The following is a 22606-nucleotide window of genomic DNA, read 5'->3' on the forward strand; positions in this document are numbered from 1 at the left end:
AAATAATGAGATCATTAAAGAGTTGTTATGAGGATTACATGAAATAATCCATGGAGAGTACTTAGATAAGTCACTGGCATATAGAAAGTACTCAATATGTATTATATCTTAATATTACAGAAAACTATTAAAAACATACATTGTACCCTGTTAGAAAGCCATTTATAGAATTGTCTGATGTAGCAGAAACACTAAATAAAATTTTGTCATTCTTTTCTAGGCAGTTACTAGAACATGACTGTTCATTGAAGGACATATATAAATAAGTTAGAATTGCTACCCAGCTTTATGAAATACATAAATCTGAAACTGCTCTAAATGACTTTGCAAGAAGCTGGCTTGGCCTATAATATTTAAGGAGAATATTTAGTTTCTCTGTCAGAAAACTTTTTTATATTGCAGGTATACACTGAGTTATAATTCACTCATTTGAATATTCTCCTCTAAATTTAGAAAGCTTCCTCTGAATTTTTGGCCCAAATTTTTATTTTTATCAAATAGAAATCTGAACTAGTATTAGTATAAACAGTAATAATGATTTTAAAAATTTGTTCAAACAAAGGCACTAATATAGTTTAAATAACTTTGGAGAACGTAGCTAAAACCTTCACGCACAACTGTATATATTTTCAAACCACTACACAATGAAGCATGCTTACCTCTTATTGCTGAGGATTGGGGTTCAGAAAGAATATTACTTGTTAGAATTGTGATGATTTAATAATGATGTGACATGGGAGGATCCAATGGGTAGGAAAAGTAAAATCAGGACCAGAAATGAAGATAAAACTCCACAGCACTGTTCTAAATGAAAACTATTAGAAATTTCTCAAATTCAACACTGCTTGAAAAATAGATACACACACACGTGTGTGTGTGTGTAAGAGATAAGAGATGAAGTATACTAGGAAAGAAAGATTATTAATGTTTGCCCAGTCGTTGACAAAAGCCAGGAAGAATAAAATCTGGTGGTTCAATCAAGGAGGAGATGTGAGCTATGGAAGTGTTTTGGGCTGCTCAGTATCCTTATGAGTCAGCAGGAAAAGATCAATAAACAATTTGCTTCTCTTTTCATCTTTTATTTCTCTAACACAGGTGCTGAAAAAAGACAACTGTGTGACAGATTCTAATGTTCATTTTTCTAAATTAAAACTAGATTCAGCATAGGCAATGCAGACCTGCTTTGGCAGATCATGACAGATAAGAATCAAAAAAAGGAGAGGAATTTGAGTAGATGATTCTCTCCCTCCTCCTCTCTTCCCTTTCTCTTTCCCTCCAGAATAATCCTGACTGCTCCTTTAATGTCCAGTGTGACACCTGAAAAATTTTAACCAAAGTAACAAGTGTTACTTTAGAAAGCAAGATTTTATTTTCAAAACTCTGCATAACAGTGCTTTATAAAAACGTCTGCCATATGAAATTTTTAAGGCAGGGTTTACCTATACTCAACTACACTGAATAAGAATTCTTCAAATGAAGTAATTATTAGGTTCAACTTGAAATTTTAGTGGAAAAAAATAGCAATTGTGAAAATTGTGATTCTTAACATCTAAGGAGGTAATACCCACCAAGATCAAATGGTTAGCATTAATGGTACAAGGATAATAGAAAATGAACAGAATTATATCAATATCGCATCTTGTTATTTGGGTTTATATTAGCCTGAATGAAATTCCTGAAAAACAGAAATTCACTAAATGCCTCAGCCAACTTTTTCTACTTACGAGGCAGGTATTAACTATCTTTCAACACCAGACAAGCAAGGAATTCTACTTCAGTGTGGCTTACTTATACCTCTTAGGTTTATCATATGCATTTTTTAATGACCCCAAACCAAAGGAAATGCGGAAACCTATTTCAAAAGATGACATTAAGGTTGTGACACCAACCAAAACAACAAGAAAATTTAAGGTTAAACTGACATACAATCCCCAAATCAGCCTGTTACACTCCTAATTTAAAAAAGTCACTATGTGAAATAGTGATGGCATGTCAGCTTCTGCTTTGAAACTCCTGAATATTGTCATTTGGTGTTTGTGTCACAACCTTAATATTATTTAAATATGTTTTAAAAATATCTATTATTTAAAAAATATCTTTGAATTGAAGATACTCGGAAAGCTTTGAAGAAGCCAACCTCAAAGCACTCCTTTCCTCGCGTGCCACTTTTATTAGAAGTGGTGCATAAAACATTTGCTGTTGATAAATCTAATTCATTAAAATGTGATATGGATGCATTTTAAAATAACTGGCTGGCATCATTATCCGCAGTGCCTTTTATAAATTATTCCTCTCTCCCTTTTGACTGAACTTGTGACAGTTCTTTCTCAGGGTCTGAGTGTTATGCTTTATAGTCAATGATTTCAACATGTTTAGACAAGTCATAAGTTAAACAAGCAGTGGTATTTTATTTTCTAGAAATGAGAAAGGGTTGCAGAAATAGTTACAGGTTATATTTCATTCAATTCATTGATTTTTAACTAAAGATAAGCAAAGATAGTTAGTGGTGGTTTCACCTCACACAAAGGATTTAAAAATAAAACTATACTGTTTGGGTAAAGGAAGAATGTCAAAGAAAGAGACAAAGAGAGATGCTGGCAGCCCTGCTGCACTGTTGTGCAGACTTAGTTTAAAATTGAATTGTGCTTCCCCTGACATGGGAGATCAGGTACATCATGAGGCTGACAGCTGGTTAGCATGCTAGCTTCCTAAAGGAAAATGTGAACTGTATTTCTCTTAGAGGCCAAAGGAATAGAATTACAGAAGCCTTCAAGGAAATGAAGTAGGCAGAGTACAAATTATTCAAAATATGAAGGAAAACATTTCTTACCTAATTTTGCTTCAGCAGATGCTAAGAATGAGCTGGTCTTTTAATCTTAAGTAGGTGGAAAATTATTTCCTTCTGACTTGTCAGTAAAAGCTGCCCTTTCTTTAGGATTTTCAGCAGATTTTTTTCCAAAATATACAAAATACACCTACAAAATAATTAGATAAAACTTTACTACTGCCACAATGGAGGGAGCATAGTCACAACATTAGTCCTCTACATCCGTAGTGACAGTACTCTGATTAGGTTATGACATACAGCCTTGATCCAAGAGATGCTGAAGATACATAAAGAAATGCTGAAGTTGGAATACCTAAGAAAAGCTTATTAACAAGATGATCCACAGCTTACAAGCACGTGGGTAACAGAGGCTCCTAGGAAAATGCATATTCAAAACATTCCTTTTATTTTCATTGACTTTTCAAATGTTTCTAATGAAATGTAGATCACAGAGAATAAGGATGGTTTACACAATATAGAACAAGCAGTGCCTTTTAATACAATTACTTGTTTCCTGTTTAGTTACCAGTTAGTTGCCCCATAACAGCTCATTAAAGCCATCTTTTCCCCACTCTTCTGGGTTATCTTGTTCAAACAGACTGATTCAGTTGATCTGGAGCTGGGGCCTGAGATTTCATATTTCTAACAAGCTCCCAGGTAATGCTATACCAATGCTGTGGGTGGGTCCACAGGATACACTTTCACTAGTAAGTTTCCACCAGTCTGTTTGTCTTTCCCTGCACCAAAGTACACTGTTGTTATTCTTAGCTATTGAACCTTTGTCTTTCCATATAATTTCAGAATCTTCTGTCAAGTATTTCCTCTTCCCCATCAAAAAAGATAGAAATTTGATTGGGATCACATTAATTAAATTAGGCACAAGTAAATTGTTGAGTTTTCCAAGTCATGTATATTTTATATCCTTCCAATTATTGAGGTCTTATAGTTACATAGTAATGCTTTCCTACTTTCCCCATGAGAGTCTTGTACATCTTTAATTATGTTAGATGTTTTTCTAGGCATTTCATATTTGAATGTAAATTTAAATATCTCCTTGCAAAAGCTTTGTTTTTGTTTATATATGTATTTGTGTAATTTTGTATATTGATGTTTTTATACAGGATATTTGCTAAACTCTATTTTTTTCTGTAGTTTTACAGCATGTACAAATAATGAGTTTTACTTCTTCATTCCCAAAACTACACTTCTTGTTTATCTTGCCTTACTAAAAGAAAAAACAATTAAGCAATAAATGTACTTTCTACTAGAAAAGACTATTTTGTTATCTATAATCAGCCAAAATGACCTTTAGTTGGGCCTAGGTTGACTAGAAAACCTACATGAAGAAAGTCCCGTGTTTCTTTTGACATTTATTCATTGTCCTCATATTTTTTGGGTTTTCTCTGGTGCCTTACATATAGGATTTAATGTTACTAACACCTACTATCCGAAGCTGATTTTCAGTTTATATTTTATCAGAAACAGACAAGAACCCTCATGGAAAACTTTAGCACTCTGTGAAGTAACTGTGAACAAAAGGGGAAATAGAGGAACTATTACAAGGAATGTGGTTCACTTCCACTTAAGAACTAACGTGGAGATGCCAACCCCGGGAAGCCATTATAGACATACAATGCATAGCCTAACTCTACAGCTAAAATCATACAGTTTTTTGGAAAACCCATAAATACCTGAAATTACTTTCTTGATGATAATGTCAGCTTGCCCTAGCGTGAACCATTCTTCCTGAGAGCTCTCATTGAATCAGCTTGACCAAAGGAAAAAATTAACACTTCCTGTTCTGCACTGTCTATGTTAGCATTGGTTACCTGAGGAAAGGTAAAATACATGATGACAGGATGGAGGAAAGGGGAAAGAAAAGGAGGCATTAACTAAAATAACAACCATTATAGTAATAGTATAGATACAATAAACCGTTTCATTAAAAATGTCATAATTGACTATAAGCAATAATTATGAAGTAGAGCAGTGTACAACACCCTTAAATGGATAAGTGAAAACAGAACCCAAGATAGCATGTACATAATGCATTGCAACTATTTAAAAATATGTGCACAAAATTTTTCATTAGGAAGGTCAATCAGTGTGTATTTTTCCCCATCGTCCTCCAGAGATCCTCTTAATAAGATAATAAAGGTGTATATTGGGGTGGAGGGAGAGGATGTAAATGCATAACACTGAAGAGAATGAGCAAGCCCTCCCTACAAATTTGTACAAGGTAAGATAGATGGATAAACATTCACAGGAGAAACAGAGCAGGAAAAGCCAAATTACAGAATGTCTGCAGAGAGCACTGCAATGAAGGGAATAACCTGATATCTCTGGCAGAAGTGTGGAGTAAGAAGTGAAGCTAAAATATCCAATTATTTAAGATTTGTCCAGGAAACACTGAATCTCCCTCTCCTATCTTTTTTGTATAAGCAACTGCTTTCTTTTCATCTGTAGTTAAATATCTGACTCTGGGTAAGAAAAAAAAAATAAGTAAATGAGAGAAAAAAGAATTTTAAAAAATGAGCGAAAACTCAAGAGACATTTGAGACAATAATAACCATACCAACAAATATGTAATAGCATCCCAGAAGGAGACAGATAAGTAGGGGGGAAAAAAAATATATATATGTGTATATATATATATACACACACACACACACACACGCGAAGAAATAAGGGACAAAAACATACCACATTAGATAAAAAAAAAATCTCTCATCAAAGAAGTTCAAAGGACTCCAAGTAAGACAAATATGAAGAAATCAATATCTAGACATAACATAATCAAACTTAAAGAACAAAGACAAAGAAACTGAAAGCAACAAGAAAAAACTAACTCATCGCAGGAAGGTGAGCATTGATGAGACAATGGAGGCCAGAAGTCAGTAGAATGAGAAATTCAAAGTGCTGAAAACAAATTGTCTACCAAATATTCTATATCAAGAATAACTATACTTTAAATTGAAGGCAAATAAAGCCATCACTTTTAAAACTGAAGACAAAATAAAGATTGAAAATTTGTTGCTAGCAGAGTCGTCTTAAATAGTAAAGGAAATTTTCAAGTTAAAAGAAAATAACACTGATGGTAAAATTGTGGGTTAATATGAAAGACTCTGAAACATTATTTCATTGATTTTCATTGATTTTTTTTAAAACAGGCATAGATTGTGTAAAACAATAACTATTAAAATGTATTATTTAGTTTATAGCATGTAGAGATATAATACATATGACAATAATAGCGGAAATGGGAGGAAGGAATAGAACTACATTAGAACAAGGTTTCTATATTTTGTCAAAATTAAGTTTGTATTAACTGGATTGTATTTAGTTGGCAGTGGTAAATTAAAATGTAGAATATATTCTCCAGAGCAAACACTTAGAAAATAACTTTTTAAAAGGTAAAGTTGCACTAGAAATTTAAATGTGCATACACTAAAAATATTTATTTAATATAAAAGAAGGCAGTGAAGGTAGAAAGGGGGAATAAAAAAGACAGGAGTCATCTAAAAATGAAGCATAATGGAAAATGTAAGTCTAACCAGAGCAATAAATACATTAAATGTGAATGGTCTAAATATCTCAATCAAAAGCAAAAACTGTCAGACTAGATAAAGAAAGCAAGATCCAACTATGTGTCATCTATGAGACATATTTTTACATTCAAATACAAACAATAGATTAAAAGTAAAAAGATAGAAAAAGATATGTGATGCAAACAGTAACTACAATAGAGCTGGAGTTACTACACTAATATTAAAGAAAATAGGCTTTAAAAAGTAGTGTTTGAGAAAAACACATTTCAAAATGATAAAAGGGAAAATACATCAGAAAGATATAATGCTCATAAATGTAGATCCACCTAAAACAAAGCACTATAATCAATGGAGAAAATAATGATGGAATCAAAAAAAGAAATAAATCAACTATTATAGTTAGATATTTCAAAACTCTGCATTCAATAATGGACAGGATTAAATAGAAAATCAGCAAGAGTTTGGAATATCTGAACACTGTTCACCTATTCAACCTAACTCACATTTATAGACCACTCCACTTAATAATTGAGGGATACACACTTTTTCAAACGCCAAAAAACATTTTTCAAAATGGATCATATGCCACATCATAAAACAAACTTCAATAAATTTTAAGGGAATAGATTATAAAATGTTCTAAGAGTACAACAGAAATAAATCAGAAATTGATAGCAAAAATAAATCTTGGAAAACCCCTAATATTTGGAAGGTAAAGAGCATACTTCTAAATATCAATGTCAAAAAAAGAAATCACAAGGGATATTAGAAAATATATTTTACTGAATGATAAAACACAACATCTCACATTTTATGGGATACATAAAAAGCAGTGTTTAAAAGGAAATCTATCATTCCACTTATATCAGAAAAGAAGAAAGATCACAAATAGGTAACATAAGATTTGATCACCAGGAAAAAGAGAGCAAACCACACCCTAAGCAAGGAGACGTGTAACACAAAAGGTTATAGCTAAAATAAATAAAATAGAAAAGAAAAACATAATAGACAAAATGAAATCAAAAGTTGGTTCTTTGAAAAGATCAATAAAACAGCAAACCTTTATCTAGATTGATCAAGAGAAAAAAAGATACAAATTACCAAAATAATGAAAAAGATGCCACTACTGACCATACAGAAATCAAAGGATTCTGAGACAACACAACGAACAACTTTATGGACATTTTCTTTAGAAAGATATAAATGACTAAAACTGTCTTAAGAAATGTGAAAATGGAACAGACCTAAAATAAGTAAAGAAATTGAATTACTAATTAAGAAATCTTCCCACAAGGAAAAGTTGCAAGAGCTTCACTGGTAAATTCCATGAAATTATACTAACATTTCACAGACTCTCAGAAAACAAAGGAAAGAAAGCTTCCTAATTCACTCCATGACAGTATCACCTCAATAACAAAGCCAAACACACACATCACAAGAACATAAAAGTGCAGGCTAACTGCTTATATTATCAAAGAAAGATCTAAAATCAATACACTAACCTTCAACCTTAAGAAACTAGAAAAAAGAAGAGCAAGCAAACCCAGAGCAAGCAGAAGGAAGGAAACAATAAATATTAGACTGGGAATAAATAAAAAAGGATAGAAAGCCAATAGAAAAAAATTAATGAAACTAAAATTGATACTTTGAAAACATGTTCAAATGACAAATTTTAGCTCAAATTACTAAAATTAGGAATAAAAGAGGGTACGTTATTACTGGCCTTACAGAAATAATTATAAAGGGATATTAAAAGCAAATGTATATCATCAAATTATATAACCTAGATGAACAAATTCCTAGAAAGACACAAAGTACTGACATGAGTGAGGAAGATTAAAATAATACGAGTAGACCTTTAACAAGTAAGCAGATTGAATTAATAATTGAAAACTTTCCCACAAAGAGGAGCTCAGGGCCAGATGGCTTCACTGGCTGGTGAATTCTACCAAAAAATTAAAGAACTAACATCAATCCTTCACAGATTCTTCCAAAAAAACAGGAAAGGAGGCAACACTTACCAGCTCATTCTCCGAGGCCAGTATTATCCTGATACCAAAATGAGACAAAAACATTACAAGAAAACTGTAGACAAACGTCTCTAGAAATATGGAGGCAAAATGTTGGCAAAATAATAAAAGAATTATACACCATGACTAAGTGTAATTTATCCCAAGAATGTAAGGTTGAATCTACACAGGAAAATAAGTCAATGTAATACATTTCATTAATATAATAAAGGACAAAAACTACATAATAATCCACGTATATTCAGAGAGAATGTGTTAAAATCCAACACTCATTCATGATAAAAACACTCAACAAACTAGAGTAGGAGGGAACTTCTTTAACCTGATAAAGGATATCTATAAAAAAACCCCAGCTGACTTCATACTTAATAGTAAAAGACTGAAAGCTTTTCTCTTAAGATCAGGAACAGGACAAGAATGTGTATTTTTAGCACTTCTGTTTAACATTTCATTGGAAGTTCTAGCCAAGGCAATTAGGCAAGAAAAGTAAACAGAAGGCATCCAGACTGGAGGGAGAAGTACAAGTATCTACTTATAGATGACAAGGTCTTGTGTGTAGAAAATCCTAAGGGATTTTAAAACAAACAAAAACTCAAACTATTGGAGCTAATAAATACATTCAACAAAGATTGCAGGATATAAGATTCATAAACAAAAATCAATTGTATTTCTATACAATAGCAATTAACATTTTGAAAATAAAATTAGGAAAACAATTTCATTTACAATAGCACTAAATAGAATAAAACATTTAGGAAAAATTTAACAGCAACAACAACAAAACTGCAAGACTTGTTCACTAAAAACTACACAACATCATTGAAAGAAACTGAATTAGACCCAAATAAATGAAAAGTCCATGTTTATGTATTGAAAGATTTGCTAAAGTAGCAACACTTCCCAAATCAATCTACATATTCAAGGCAATCCCTATCAAAATCCCAGCTGCCTATTTTGCAAAAATTAACAAACTGATCTTAAAATCCATATGGAAGTACAAGGAACGCAGAATAACCAAAACATCTTTTAAAAGAACAAAGTTAGAGAACTCACATTTCCCATTTTCAAAACTTATTACAGAGCTACCAGTAATTGAGGCTGTGTGCCTGGATAGGATAAGGATAGACATGTAATCAATGCAGTGGAACTGAGAGTCCAGAAATAAACCCATACAATATCCAATTGATTTCTGATGAGGGTTTCAAGAAAATTCAATAGGGAAAGATTAGTCTTTTCAAGAAATGTTGCTGAGACAACTGGATGGCAACATGCCACAATATGAAGTCAGACTCCATCAAAAGATGTTCAAAATTTAATTCAAAACTGATCGAAGTCCTAAATATAAATGCTAAAAAATATAAAATTCTTAAAAGAAATCATATGTGTCAATCTTCTTGACTTAGATAAATGAAAGTTGAGATCATGTAAGGTACAACTTCACAGCTCACCAGAGTGGCTATAAATAAAAGATATACAATAACAAGTGCTGGGGAAAGTGTGGAGAAATTCAAGTCCCATTCACTGCCAAATGGAAATGTCTCTCCCCTGCCCTGTCAGTGAAGATATTTCCTTAACAGCACTTTGCATTTTGTAGTTATTTTGTGATGTCTCCCACTAAACTGAAAGCACATGAAGACAGTTAATTAGGTTTCTTTCCTTCCCTTGAGGACATTATCAGTTAGGGCACTTATCATCCTATGATATCTGCAATCACTGATTTGCTTACCTCTTCCAACCATTAGATTATAATCTTTTCAAAACAGGGACTGTTTCCTCCTTATTATTTCATCCCAGAACCCAAACTAGTGGTTGACACAAAGAAAGTACAAAGAAAAAGCTAAATAATAGATCTCAATGTGTGGTACACAGCTTCCTGATGGAGCCTCAACGGTCTTTTAGGGAATTCTCAAGGTCAAAATTATTTTCATAATAAGACATTTTATGCCATTTCACTAGGTTGACATTTGTACTAATAGTGCAAAAGCAATGATGACCTAGTCCTCACATTGTATTAGTTGTATTAGTTTTCTATTGCTGTTGTAAAAAGTTACCACAAATTTACTCACAGTTCTCTAGGTCGTAAGTGTGAATAGGGTCTCACTAGGCTAAAACCAATGACTGGCAGGGCTGCATTCTTTTCTGGAGGCTCTGGGATAAATCCACTGTTCCCTTGCATTTTCTAGCCCTTAGAAGCTGCTCTCATTTCTTGGGTCCTGGACCATTTCCGTCCTTTGCACATTAAATTACTCTGAATTCATCTCCTGTTTCCTTCCATTTTTGAGAACCACTATGATTACACTGAACCGATTTGGATAATCCAGGATAAACCCACTATTTTAAGGTAAACTGATTAACAAGTTTAACTTCCTTTTGCCATGTTATGTAACATTCACAGGTTCCAGGGACTTGAAAGTAGGCATCTTTAGGGGGTCATATTTTTTCACTGTGACACAGTTGCAATAAAAAAGAATGCTAGGTTCATTTAATGAAGAGGTAGTAAAAATTAGTAATTCTATTAACCTTTTAAGTACATCACAGGTTTTTCTCAAAATCAACCAAACTGGACTGTCATTTCAAGGAAAATATTAGACAATATTGTTAACAATAAAGTTAGAGCTTTCAAAGCAAAAATAAAAACTTTGGAAAATTCATATGTTGTTATATGGACAGTTTCTCAGTATTTTAAGATTTTCCTGGTGAGACTGCTGGTGATATTAACATGCAATTTTTTGATATTGTATAATGAAGTAATTAAGATTTGAAAGATCAGCATACCTCAATGAATCAATTTTTTTCCATATGGCCTATGCATCATGTGTTTGTAGAGATTCATTCAAAGTTCAAGACAGACCAAGGAATTTTAAAATAACAGCACAGAAAGTTCATTGATATGATTTCAGAGTCCACATTGTAATTACACTTTAAGAAACTCACTTGTTAATGTTCTGGTGAAAAGGACATTGAAATACTCTTTACTTTTCCAACTACATGTCTGTTTGAGGTTGGATTTTGTTCACTTTAACCAAAACAACATACTGTAACAGATTGAAGGCAGAAACAAATCTGTGCATTCAGCTCTCTTCTATTGAGCCAGACATTAAAGAGACTGCAAAAATATAAAACAATGCTACTCTTCCATTACAATTTTTGTTTTGGAAAAATATGTAGTTATTTTAAAATACTACTTACATTACTATGTATGGCTTTATTATTGAATTATATCTTTTAAAAATAATTTTAATTTATAATAAAAATAAGTATACTTATATACATAAAAACTACTTGAGGTAATCAATAATTTTTAAGTATAAAGGACTCCTGAAACTCAATGTTTGAGAACTGCTGAGTTAGCTAAATGAGAAAGCCCCAGAAAGAGTTTAAGTTACCAGGTAAACCTAATCAAAACAATGAGCACAGACAACCTCAATGATATCAGGGCACAGCAGGCAACACAAGAACGGCGCCTAGAAGGAGGGCTCCTATTATAAACAGTCAGTCCTTTCTGAAACTCTTCCCCAGTCAAATCTCTGAACAGTAGAGAACAGAGCTCACCATTGCTAAATTGCTTATAGGCATTTTTAAGGGCAGGTATAAATATATGCTAGAAAATGAAAGAATAATATTTTTTAAAATTATAAAGGAATAAATTATGTGATTTTACACAGAACTTGTATTTTAAAAACAAAAAAATACTTGGCGAACTGAAGTCTAAAAATGCAAAGAAAATGGGTAAAGAATGTCATGACAATGAAGCACAAAATAATATTCGCTGGTATTAGGAAAAATTAAAACCTTATTGGTATGATGCACTTCAGAAAGAGCTTCCATCACTCCTCAGTTTAAATCAGGTAACTCTAGTCTTAAACCGTTGCATTAGCTGTGCTCCCCCAAAAAGAAAATGGACAGGAAATTCAGTATGGCTGCTGAATTCTAGAAACAACTTCCCCTACACTTAATGGAAGAGTTCCTCTTAGTAATCTTAGCAAAAAATAATGAAAGTGACAGAAAAAACTATCCTATTACCCAACTGGAAAACAGTAATTGTAAATATAGCAAACAAGAAGCCTCTTCTTGGAATAAGAAGCCTTTTCCTGGAAGCATGACACAAAAAAATGCTCTAAATTTAGATTCTTAAGACCTAACTTCTGGTTTAAATCACATGTTTCAAGTCATCTGGGCAAGTTAAATTACCTCTTTAGTCCTCAATTCCTAATGTAAGATAAAGGAAATTAGTTTAAATCTTTTGCTTTAAAATTCAACTGTGATTTACAGTAACAAACATTTTATATCCAAATCCTGAAGCCACACATATCTGAAACAAACATGCAGGCTCATAGTCACCGAATTGAAGGGGTTGTGACCTGCCTTTGAAAAGCAGTGAACTGACTGATCTCTACAATTGCTTATTAAGAACAATAAAAGGGGAAGCAGACCCAGACAAAACTGTATCTTGATCTTTTTAATCACAGAAGTATCTTTGTTAAGAAAATGGAAATTTAAGTTTAGGCTACGGATATTAACATTACTCAGCTGGTTAAGATTGCTGTATTTATTGGCTACCTGAATTTAAAAATTTACAGAACAGTTTGTGTTTAACCATGTAATATCAAAAATCAGTTGCTTAGCTGTTTGCATTTTTCAACTGTTACTTAGAAGAGATCTTTTAATTTCTTTAATAGTTCTCTGGCTAACAAAACTATTATGAAATATAAGAAGTTGTTAGTCTGAGAACATGTGCCTCAAATGATTAGGTCGATGTCTGGCAGCAGGGATTGTACTTTTCTTAGGGGAAGTGGAGACAGGCACTAAAATTCAAAAGTTGAAATTTAAACACACCTGTAAATTATAGCTTGTGCCAAATGTTAATTATCTTTACTAATAGCTAACGTTACATCAAGTACTGGGGTGACACGACATTCCTCTAACAGAAGACTTTGGCTCAAGGATTCCCCATGGGCCTGCTTACAGAAGCAGTTTAAGAATTTACTTATGCTTCTCTCCTGTCTTTCTTCCTCTAGTACTTCAGAGTGTTAGACTTGCATTGAAGGCACTGTCTTCCCACTCTAGCTCCCTTCTTCATCCTTCACAAGTACTTTCCCCTTGTCTATCTAAACCCCTCTTGGCATCTGATTCTTTGAGAATTTGAGCCAATATAAAGTGCTTCCAAGTCCAGCCACCATATTAAACTTTATGCATCATTTTTTCATTTAATCTCCACAAAAGCCCTGTGAAGACATTACTATGCCCATTTTACAAATATGGAAAGAGTAGAAAAGTAACTTTCCCGGGGTCACACAACTAGTGACAGAGCTGGGATTTGAACTAAGTTCTGTTTGACTTCACAATTGGAGCCGCAGACCTTATTTTAAAGCAATTAGACTTTATTAAACAACAAAAAAATACGAGATCAATCTCTAATATAACTTTTCTGATGCCTATGTGTTTACACACATTATCACATTTAATACTAATAAATTCATAGTTACCATAGATACTACCATTTTACAAATAAACAAATTGGGGCTCAAAGAATTTAAATAACTTCTTCAAGATCATAGAAGTTCATGAGTTTGAGCTCATGCTCAGGTGTTCTCTGAATTCAGCTCTTTTACATTATACTCCTTTGCCTAATTAATCAAAATGACAATTAGATAATTTTCAGAAGAACTTAATTCAGCAAAAAGTCCCCAAAGGATTTAAACAGCTGTATGTGTTTGTTCTCAGTTCCTGTGGGGGTGTATGTAAACATATAGACACTACAGGAGCCATTTAAAATATTTCCTGAGCTGCCTCTCTCCTTGTTTACTTGTATTTTAACAAAAGTTTATGGGGAAATAGCTGGAGCATTGTTTCAAAAACCTGTCTCCAATAACTTATCCACAAATGAGGCTGGGAGGCAGTATTCTCTTCCCATGTTCTCAGGCTTTATAATAAACTTATGAATTTTGCCTTTTACCCCAGACTCAAAAACTTTCCTTAACCAGAGTTACCTGATGAGGCAAGTCAGCGATCTGCAGAATCTTTACTTCTAATGATGAAATCCTGTTTCCCAGAAAAAAACAAGGGACAGCCTAGCAGCAGTCTGCATTCTGACTGGCAGAGACTGCTTTTGAACAGCCTGGGACTAACTCAATGGTATTCCAATGCTAGAAAGGGGATAGGTTTGTGCGTGTGTGTTTTGTTTTGTTTTGCTTTTTATAGAGAAGGTATCACAGAAGGTCATGGAGCAGACAGGGGTGATCCTGGAGGGCCACGGCCCAGGAAGGGGAGGCAGATCCAAGTTTGATCCCACCATGGGGGTTCTAGAATTACTCCTGGGAGGGAAGGGCCCAAGGGTCCTCTACCCAGTTCACCCTGTGACTTTAGATGGGAAAACTGAGGCTCAGAGAGAAGCAAATGGTTGCTTCCAGTCACAGGCATCAGGAAAGATCAGGAGGCCTGGAGGAGACAGCAAGAAGGGGCAAGAAGACAGGAAGAAGGGGCGAGAAGACCTTAGAGGTTGAGAGAGGCTCAAACCCCAGTGCCAGTGCCATCAGAGATGCGTCCCAGCACCAAGCTCCCACCCTCCCTATGTGCTTATGGAACAGCCCCAATGTGAGTCCATGTCCCCTCAGGGTGGAGGCCCTGAAACAGAGAGACAGACGTCCCTTCAGAGCTCCTTTCCACTTCCGCGCCAGCCTGAGCAGAGTTCACCAGAAAGAGATAGGTGCTCCTCAGCCAGGAGGGGACCCAGATGGGGACAGGGATCAGTGGGCAAGTGAAGAGCTGGGGCTGGAGTGGGATCATTGGCAATTTTTCATTTGTTTGTATATGCTTATTTCTGTATCAAACGGGTATTATTTCCACAACAAAGAAATCAAACGGCAACCCCACCCTCCGCCTCATCCTAGTTCATTGTTTATTGTGAAAAGCCTAATATCTTTAGCATGACCACACTGTTATCCAGAACTTACCCTAAACTCAGCTTTTTTACCTTTACTATTAGCCTACACATCTGAAGTGAAGTAGTCACTTTTTTCTTTTCTGACACCTTTTCATCCTTCAATGGAACATTCTTCCATCTTGTCCCCCTACCAAAATCCTCACCATCCTTTAAGGCTGTTACCTTCTTCATGATGCCTTTCCTCATTGTCCTCCTAGAAGCAAATTTCTTGTCTGTGTTACCACCATGTTTTGCGTTCAATGATCCTATGTAAATTGTCCCTAATAATACAATAACTATTCATGTATATACCTTTATCTTTCCTGGTAGACTGTAAGTGAAAATATTTTCACCTTTGTCTAATTTATAAAGCATTTTTATATCCACCAATCTTCTCTTATCCTCACAAGATTAGGGGGAAAGAGAATTAATACTTGTTTAATGGCAACTGTGCGTCAGACAGTATGAGGCTTTACATTTATCACTGCACTTAACCCTCACGGCACTCTCATAGATCCATTTCACAAGTGAAAACAAACTCACAAGGTTCATTAACTTACTGGGGTCATAAGCTAGCAAAAAGCATGGCTGAGTTTTTTTCTTTTGCTTAAATTTTGGTCTTGTTCTTTCCATTACAAAAACATAATTGTACCTCTACTAATGTTGAAGAAACCAATAAATACATGTAAGATTCCATTCATGGTTTTCTAGTACACTAGAACTGCTATATTAACACTTGAGGGTCAACTAAAGTCAGTGGACCTTAGAGCTGTAAGGGACCTTATAGACCATCTAATCCAACCCCTGAATGTTATAGATGAGAGACATGATCTTCAGAGAAATAAAATTCCCTGTGTATACATATACCTAGTTAGTAGACGAGCCAGGATTAAAACTCAAATGGAGGCATAAAGCAAAGTGGTTAAGATTATGGTCTTTGAAAAACTGTGGTACATTTACACTATGGAATACTACACAGTAGAAAGGAAGGAGTGCCTACCCTTCGCAACAGTGTGGGTGGAACTGGAGAGTATTATGCTAAGTGAAATAAGCCGGATGGCAAAAGACAAATACCACATGATCTCACTAATAAGTGGAACCTAATGAACAAAACAAACAAGCAAAAAGAACCCGACACATGGAAATAAGAAACAAAATGACAGTGACCAGAGGGGAGAATGTAGGAGGATAACAGGGGAAAGAAAAGGAAGGGTCTACTCAAGTAACACGAATAAAGGACCCATGTTCTTGGACAACAGGGTGGGAACTGACTGGGAGTGGGGGATGGGCACAGTGGGGGAGAGCAATGGGGAAAAAATTGGGATAACTGTATTTGAACAATAATTTAAAAAAAGGACTTAAAAAATGGTTATGGTCTTTGGAGTCAACATTGGCTCAAACCACAGCTCTGATACTTCATGATTGTGTGTAACCTATGATGATTTACAAACCTTACCTTTGCTACAGTTTTTTCATCTATAAAAGCAGGATGATAAAATCCTATAGTGCTGTAAGGATTAAATGTAACACTGCATAGCAGAAAGTAAGCAATGATAAAATTGTTCTGTCATTTCCAGTATTGGTCATTTCAAGTATATTTTAGTGAATTCTCTGACAATTAGGCGCTTTCTATTTCTCTACATCAAGCAGAATATTGGAATAGGTAGGTTTAATTAAGCACATTCCCTTAAAATATATCATAATCACCATCTGTCTGAAGGTTATATGAGTAGGAGAGAACAGTTTTGCTAATGACCAGTAAATAATAACAGCACTTCACAGGGCATTACAAAATTCAATTTTATGAATTTGTGCTCATTCACTAACTTTCTCTTTCTCCATACATACCCACCATGCATAAGAGTGTATGTATATAAACGTATGTGAAAAGCTGCCTAAAGATATAGCTGATAATCTGGATTTAGGGTCATCAATATGCTGATGGTCTCTAGATTGCTTATATTTGTTTGAATTAGGATAATAAAACTGCCCAAGGATCAATACAAAGAAGAAACTGAATTGTCCATGTCATACTTTATGGTAATTCCTAAAATCCCTAATACATTCCTTAATCCTTAACACATTAATATAGGAACTAATTCCTTAACACAAGAATGTGACACATTATCTATCCAATTTTATGTGAGAGTGAAAATGATTCTGTTAGAGTTATTATGAGCATGGCAAAGAAGCCGAAGTGTGGTGTCAGGTAGACTGGGTTCAAATCTCAATTTCCACTTAATTGAATAATTTGTGGGAACATCTTTGAGTGTCAGTCACACATCTTTCAGTCTCAATCTAAAACATTTGCAAAGTAGGGATAATATGATTTTTCTTGTAGAAATGTAGTAAGTTTAAATAAAATAATGAATGTAAAGTGCCAGGCCAGATAATAGCTACTTGTGGTTAGTATCAGTGGCTGGCTATATTAATTTAAAAGGAGGTACCACAAATCAAGAGTAATGATTTTTTAAAAATCAGTGCCTACGTAAAAACTAGCTGCTATATAGAAACACATAACCTCCCTTAAATTATTACAATCCTTTCAACTGGAGAAATAAAAGGAAAGACATAAGATTCAATAAAAATGGCAAAACTGGGATTAAAGGAAGTTATAAAAATGTGTTCAATTATTAACCAACATGGTGCGGTACTTTCAAAAGGTAAAAAGGCACTTGCTGATGCATCAGAGGCCTTGAATTGAACATATTTATTGAATTTTTCTTTATGGTAGAGTTATCCCTAGAACTTGTTTTACAGCTGGACGTTTTGAAAGAAAAAAAATCAATCATCTGGCTTTCCTGGAGAGAGAGAGAAAGAGAGAGAGGGAGAGAAAGATATTATTTAAATATAATGTGGTGAGTGAATGAAAACTACTTACCTGAAGAAGCTGCATTACTCAATAAAGAGTCTGCAAGGTTTACTACATCACGTTTTGGGGGGACTTTTGTTTGTTTGTTTTTAATCTTCAGCTGAATGAGCATCTTGCCTCACATTATTCTTTTGCTGGAAGCAATTTCTCATTACAACTATACTGGCTAACCTCAGGCCTCCAACCAAAATTCTCCAGTATCCTTAGTTATCCAGGAAGCCTGGAGCAGTGAGCCAGCACTCCTTTCAAGAAGCCGCACCCACCTCCCGATCAGTGGTGTTTCCAAAAGGTGAAACATGCATCTAAAGCCCACGCTTGAAATTTTAAGCTTGTTCTCTATCTCATTAGCTCATAGCAACCGGAAAAATAAAGATCATTCTCACTCAATTCAAGCAGCAGCGGGAACGTTGAATTAATTCTAAAACAGGCACGAACCCGCCCTCCCCCCACATCCCACTTCCATAATGTTTGTAAAAGGTGTCTCCTTCTTAGGCACTGAAATCCCAAGGCAATGGAAAGACTACTCAGGAAAAAGGATGGTAAAGCAGTTTTCGAAAATCGAGAATGACAAGCCGTGCCAAAGGGAGTAAGAGCACTTTTTGATTATTGGTAGAGACTCGGTACTAAACCGTGTTAGGGTACCGGTGCCTCCGGCCTTGCCCAGCAGGGACACTTGGAGACGGGAGGTCAATTTCCAACTTGGAGATAGATACTGAGAGTGAAAAAGATGGTAAGCCGAGATCTCAGGGCCTTCTCTAGCAGCACAGAAGGCTAAGCGCCACAGGGATGCATGGGGACTCCTAGTTGAACCCTCTCCCGCTCACTTCTAGGTCCAGAAAAGAAGGTGCACGGCGTTCTGACCGGAAATACCAGGCTCAAGAGGCAACTCATAAAAATCACTTACCGTATTTCACCTCCTGCGCTGATCTAGCAGGAGGCTGGGCCAGCCCACCAGAATCTAGCGCGGCGCCCTCTCAGACCACCTGACGACGGCTGGATAGCGTCACTGACAACCACCCGGAAGTGATACAACTGCTTCCGGGGCCATGGGCGCGCGGCGGGAAATTATTTCCCAGATCCCGGATTAGCGAAGCAGCGAGTGCTGCAGCGCCAGTCGTCTTCCCTGTCACCACCGCCACCAGAAGGAAGCAAGACACTCCGGCCTGGAAGGTAAAGGGCCTCAGCTCGGAAGACACAGTGTACTCTGACTCTGTGGGGATGTTCCCTCCGTTCCCTCGAAGTTTCTGCCACTCCCGGCTGTGAGGCTGGGAAAGGGCTGGGGTGAGCAGCTGCGGCGCTGCCTCTTGCGCTTTCTGCAGCCGTCTTTCCTTCTCAGTCGCCCGAGGATGAGGCTCCCGCGCGTAGGTGGGCTGCAGTCGCAGACCCCGCCCCGCTCCGCCCGCGCTGCGGAGGGGATGGCCACCGACCCCCTCTCTGCAGAGCTAGGCTGAGCAGCTTCCCCGCCTCCTGTTTGCGCTGCTCCACAGCTCAGTCCCCTGCCAGCCGGGCGCTAGGCCTCCGCGTCTCTCGTTTCCATAGAACCGACTGGGAGGCTTCAAAATGAGTCCCAGATTCTTGGCTGCTTTCCATAATTTCGCGTCACTGCAGGTGGCTGGGATCCCCCAGGCCCACCTCCCTGTGACTAGGAAAATGGTGCCATTCTTTTCTTCATAGTAGAATTTTTAAACGTATTGAAATAGTAGTGAGCATTATCTCTGCTGCTACTGTAGGCCTTTAAACATAACACACATATACACACACGTTCCCCTAAATGGGGGAGGGTCTGTGTTCCCTAGGATTATAATGTTTTAGCTCTTGTAGGCTGGGAACAAGACTTAATGGTATTTCTGAGATTTCTTCCGTTTCCGAAGCCTCTGATGAAATGCTGAGAAAAACTTGGCCTTCCGCGCGTACTCCATATCGGAACTTGACGCAGAAATAAGAGCTTGATTTTGGAAGCTCCAAGCGCGTTCGCTTGCTCGCTCTCTCCCTCTTTAAACAAATGACTATTCTACACCAACAAAAGGAAAAAGAAAAAAAAGAAAAATTTTTACTGTTGACACTTTAGGAATGAAAATTTAAACAGTGTTTACAGTGTACATGTGACACACTGCACCTTGTGGACTTTTTCGTTTGTTATTACGTCATCCTCAATTCCTAGAAGTGTCTTTTGATGTGCAAGAAGTTCCCATTTTAGGAAAGCTTGACTAACCTGTATTGCAGGTTTCCAGTACAAGGTAGTTTGGGTGGATTTTTATAAGGGAATTAATTTGCCCTAAATTAACTCAAAGTTAATTTAAATGAACTAAGATGTTCAAATACTTAAATGTATAAATTTTCATTTTAAAGACAGTCTTCAATAATGCAAATAAGCCCCTATTAGATCTGTTTTCTAAATCCACATTCTGTTTTGCCTTATCGACTTAAGTTCAATTGTATGATTGAATATTTTTCTACTTCCCTAAAGTGAAAAGCATAAGCCATGTGAAGGAGTCTTTGAGAAGGTGGTCAAATGTGGGTACTTTTCATAATCAAAATTCAGAACTCTTAGTATTTCATAATAGGTATCTACAATTTCCACTAATTTCTAAAAACATTGGTTTTAGACGAGTAATATGACTATTAGACAGTATTTTCTTGATTATTCTAAGATAGTCTTAACTATTTAAAGAAAAGATTTTAAAAATAAAATCAACAATTCCATATAGATTCTGAATAATGAAACCTAAAGATAGTGAACTGTCTTTCTCAAAAATATAACTAAAATGGAATATTATCTGTTACTTTTGTAACTGACTCCTTAAATATGTTAATAGGAAATACATGCTGTAAAATACACTATGTACCGTTTCTTACCTTTAAGGACATCTTCCTGCCTAAAAGTAAAATATTTCTAAAACTTTTAGGTTTACATAATTTTTACGTGCTTTATATCAAAATTATTTGAAATAAAAATCCACTTTTTTTAAATGTAGCATTTGTTATTTCATTATTAAATAATAGTTTTAAAAATATTTTTTATGAAGATGAAAATCCCATATATATTAGTGATTAATACCAAATCCATTTTGAGAGGAAAATAATGAAAATTGTCTTTTTTTAATAAGGAAAAAAATGCCACTCTTTTGATTGTTGCTAGAAATGCTTTGAAAGTTTAGACATTAGTGTTGTTTTTCTGAAATTAATTTATAATTGTTTAAATATTTTCAGTGATATTGCTGATCTAAATGTCTCCCCACCCTCATAGTAGATTTCTTTCTGTGCAATGTTTTTTTTTTCTCTAGCTGAGAATAGATTGCTTTGTAAAATTATATTGTTTCAAAATATTAGATGAAATTCTGTTACTTAATTCAGAATTGTATTGCAGAAGAGATGTATAGTTTTTGCACCATTTTAGATTTTTGAATATTGGTTTCTCCATTTACTATTTGTGTAGCCTTGAGCTAGTTTCTTTATCTCTCAGATTCTCCGGTATCCTTAACTTGTGTATGAAGGGTAAACAGCACTTAAATTGTTGAGAAGGAAATTAACTAAATATATCAAGTATATAGACTGCAGTAGGTCCTCAGTTAAAATCTGGCTTGTTCAGCTTTATACTGTATGCTTCTGCTAAGTAATACAAAGTCCCTAGGATACTGAAGCAGGTGCGACTTTCATCGCCATAGCTAACCAATACCTACTGTCCATTCATTCTTTTTTCCCTGAATATCATACCTCCTTAGGGAGAAAAAGCCCCTTTATCACTAAAGCTAGCATTTCCAATCCAGCCTGTTCTTTGTACAGTACTGGATTTAATGGCTATCTCCATATATCTGCTTATCTTATCTTTTCTTCCTCACTATAGTCACTTGGCTGCTGCTTCTCCACTTCCTTCATGTACAGCCAAACTTACTATCTAAGACTGATCATGACTGCTTCTTTCCCAAATAATGTCATTGAAGTAAGAACATCTCCTAAGTCTCTCCACTGGAGACCTCAATAAAATAATTAATTTATGTTTGTACACACACACGCACACACTCCATATTTTTGAAGGATGGGGCAGGAAACAGACTCTACATCTCTTAAAAAAAAAAAAAGGAAAATTCCAAAGGCCAACTGAATGAAATTAAGACAAAGTCCTGATTTGACTCCTCGACCAAGAGGTTACAGAATTCCTAAACTCCACTTGACATTATAGCATTCAAAGCCAAGTGGATTTTACTCACACAGTATGAGTACTGTGATTTATGTCTCTTTCTGCAGTATTAGTTAAAACAGTGATTAAACACTTTAAGTGACCCTTTTTAGTTTTAGCACTTTCTTACTTTCCCAGTTAAATTTCTTAGGTAACACAAATCATGAAAATCTTTCAAACTTGTATTTAGAACAACAATATTGGTCGTATTCGAGGCATGGTATATTCTT

The 22606-nt window shown here is 35.4% G+C and overlaps 2 protein-coding genes across 2 annotated transcripts in view; one reads left to right on the forward strand and one right to left on the reverse strand.

The window, feature by feature from the left end:
* KIAA0825 (KIAA0825 ortholog) overlaps positions 1–19179 on the reverse strand; it is a 386482-nt gene extending 367303 nt beyond the window's left edge. The window contains exon 1 of the mRNA XM_054578604.1: positions 19104–19179. The gene's annotated coding sequence lies outside the window, so the exon portion shown is untranslated. The remainder of the gene's footprint in view (positions 1–19103) is intronic.
* An 89-nt stretch (positions 19180–19268) lies between these two features.
* SLF1 (SMC5-SMC6 complex localization factor 1) overlaps positions 19269–22606 on the forward strand; it is a 70384-nt gene continuing 67046 nt past the window's right edge. Inside the window, exon 1 of the mRNA XM_054578285.1 lies at positions 19269–19369. The gene's annotated coding sequence lies outside the window, so the exon portion shown is untranslated. The remainder of the gene's footprint in view (positions 19370–22606) is intronic.

Source organism: Pteronotus mesoamericanus, unplaced genomic scaffold (assembly GCF_021234165.1).
Source record: "Pteronotus mesoamericanus isolate MK-2021 breed Mesoamerican mustached bat unplaced genomic scaffold, CSHL_Meso_final contig_50, whole genome shotgun sequence".
Classification (NCBI taxonomy): domain Eukaryota; kingdom Metazoa; phylum Chordata; class Mammalia; order Chiroptera; family Mormoopidae; genus Pteronotus; species Pteronotus mesoamericanus.